Consider the following 2968-nt stretch of genomic DNA (forward strand, 5'->3'; position numbering starts at 1 on the left):
TTTCCCGCAGAATCAACTGGGCCGCCACTCCCGCCGCCTCGCCGCGCTCCGAGCTCTCGCGGGCTGGGCCAAGTGGGCGGGAGGAAGCTCCAGTGTTCGCCTGCCATTGGCTGATTTCAAACGCCAACGTCTCAGTCTAGGCAGACGATTGGTCCGCTCGGGCGTCGGTCAATCCAGTCATCCTCTTCCGGCTCAAAGGCAAACCGCGGCTTTTCCGATCACGTGGTCTCGCAGTGCCGCTGAGCTGAGGCACCCCCGGCTAGTGCTGACCGAGTGAAAACTACAATTCCCAAGGAGCATCGCGCCAAGACTGGGTTTACGCCTTCTCGGACACGTGCGCGGCACGCTGGGAGATGTAGTCTCCCTGGGACCGACGTCCTTTCAGTCCTCTAAATACTGACTAGGAGGGAAAGATGCTCTTTGGGGTTCAAAGCGTAGCTCCCTCCCCATCTGAGTTAATTTCAAAGACACAAGAACCCCATTTTGGTCAATATTTCTATAAAGCTAAGTTATTCTCCCTTTCACTGGACATACATACACTCATGAAGGCAACCAAAAATTGGAATAGAGAAGGAAATATTTAATGAATTGCATTATTTTGCCCTGAGTTTTTTTCTCATTTTCCTGGAGTTTCCACCTATGAACCAGGGTCTCTCATTTCCAATGGATCTAATAGAAACTCATACATATTTATATTATGCTTTATCTCTCTATTGCATCTTTCCACAAACATTTGAGTGCCTGCTGTGTGCCAGGCCTGGTGAGCGGCTGGGAAGATGCATTAATCAGACCAGTCCTTGCACTGGAGGAACTCCCTGTCCAGCCGGGTGGACAGACCGGCGATCAAATAATTTGCAATGTGTTAAAGTTCAAAAGCTTCTTTCAGACATACGTTAAAATAGGGTCTTAAAATGCCAGCTACAAGCTTCTCCCTATCCACCTCCCCACCCCAACAACTCCCCAGAATTTTGAGCTCAGTTTGCTCCATTTTCAGTTTCTAGAATCCTCCACAAATAGAATAACCAAGAAGGTTGCCTCTGTAATAAGAAATAATTTGGTCTCCATGAAAGAAAAGCAATGCCTAATTTGTAACTAGAATGCTGTGACTCCGTTACTCTTAAACATCAAAAACACTGAAATTTTTCAAGGTAATCCATGCTATAACCTCTTTTTCACTGCCTTTTGTGAAAAAAAAAACCCTTATGTTATTATGTAACTCAGTATAAAGTGAGAGGAAATTGTTGAGGTTAAAGTGCATTACTTTTAAGGTGCATTGAATAGAGGGGAAAAGATTGGTCTTTATGCATTCACACACGCTGACGCCGGTGCACATCTTTTTCGGATTCTTGACACAATAAATGCACACACCACCACCCTTCTCCCCACTGTGTGGTAATACCGCTGCTAAAAGGTCAGATTCTTGCCCTCCCTCCTCACCAGGCCTCACACTGGGCTCTCTCTCTCTCTTCTCTTTCAACAAGTTAATGGCCAGGTTAAGAGTTTTAAAATACAGTGCCTCGCCTCCATGCTAACTTTAGCTAAATAATTTTATACCCAAATAATTTTATTTAGTTCCTTCTCCCCATTGCTTATTTAATTATATTAGTGCTTCGAGATTCTGAGCATGAATTATCCACTAATAAAATCTAAGTGTATTTCATTATCCACTGGTGTATGATTCAGGTCCCTCTGGGCATGCAGTTGCAACCAGACTCCATTTGAGTTTTAAGAAACGTCAATCTTTTAAATCCAGTTTAGACCCTGAAAGGAGGCGGATGATTTGGCTGATTATTCAAATGAATTGATGGTCATGAGATAGGAAATCTGGCCAAGATGGAGTCTTGAACATTTTAAATCCAAATGCAAAGGGGTGTGTGTGTGTGTGTGTGTGTGTGTGTGTGGTAATGCCTGTAAGAGAGAGGAATTCCTAGAAACTGATGGCACTGTTGGGCCCGGTTGTCTGCTGACTTCCCAACTGGTAAAGGGTGAATGCCCACTACATGACAAACTGTAAAGGGGTCTCGGCCCTAAAATCCCAAGGGCGAGGTTTTGCCATTCAGTGAGTACCTTGGCCAGAGGAAACCACTTCCTGTAAGAGAAACCCAAGGAGGGTACAGCGACCCAACACTTTTAAAACCATCATCTCGAGAAAAACAAGGTGTTGGCGTGCAGACAACGATGGTATGGATGGGATATTCCTATGCAAGTAGTGCCTTGAAAGCCATTTGGTTATTTCTGCATGAAATATTCAAATAGCAACTTCAGAGGAAAGGAAGAATTGAAAGTGGGCCATCTGGGAAGAGAGAAGGTCCTTGAAATAAAATAGGTGTACCAGCCCTGGCCGGGCAGCTCAGCTGGTTAGAGCATCTTCCTCATACACCAGAGATCCCGGTTCAATCTCTGGTCAGGGCACATTCAAGCATCAACCAATGAACGCATCCGTAAGTGGAACAACAAATCCATGTCTCTCCCTCTCTCCCTCTCTCTCTCCCTCCTTCCCTCTCTCTCCCCCCTTCTCCCTCCCTCTCTCAAATCAATCAGTAAATAAAAACATGTACCAAATATTTCAGAAGGAAATGGATCCGGTGCCACCTTCTCTCTCCGAATATCCCCTCTCTCCTTCTCTCTCTCTCCCTCTCCCTCCCTCCCTCTCCCCCCTTCTCCCTCCCTCTCTCAAATCAATCAGTAAATAAAAACATGTACCAAATATTTCAGAAGGAAATGGATCCGGTGCCACCTTCTCTCTCCGAATATCCCATACTTACACAGTTCTCAGCAAGCAGTAGGGCCCAGTAACTATATGTTGAATTGGACTCAATTGAAATGAAATACATGAACTGAACGGACTTGGGATCCGCAGAGGTGTTCGTGGTACCATCCTTCCGGTGTCACCTCGAAATAAATCGTGGTTTTTATGAAATCTCACGTGAGAAGAAAAAATAGGGCCTCAGCCTGGACAGGAGGCAGA

At 45.4% G+C, this 2968-nt stretch overlaps 1 protein-coding gene across 1 annotated transcript in view; it reads right to left on the minus strand.

The window, feature by feature from the left end:
* The window catches only part of LOC102256655 (homeobox protein HMX3), a gene marked incomplete at its 5' end in the record, with an annotated part of 19678 nt that overhangs the window by 1542 nt on the left and 15168 nt on the right, over positions 1 to 2968 (minus strand). The gene's annotated exons all lie outside the window — the stretch shown is intronic.

The sequence above is a fragment of the Myotis brandtii genome, unplaced genomic scaffold (genome assembly GCF_000412655.1).
Source record: "Myotis brandtii unplaced genomic scaffold, ASM41265v1 scaffold656, whole genome shotgun sequence".
Classification (NCBI taxonomy): Eukaryota; Metazoa; Chordata; class Mammalia; order Chiroptera; family Vespertilionidae; genus Myotis; species Myotis brandtii.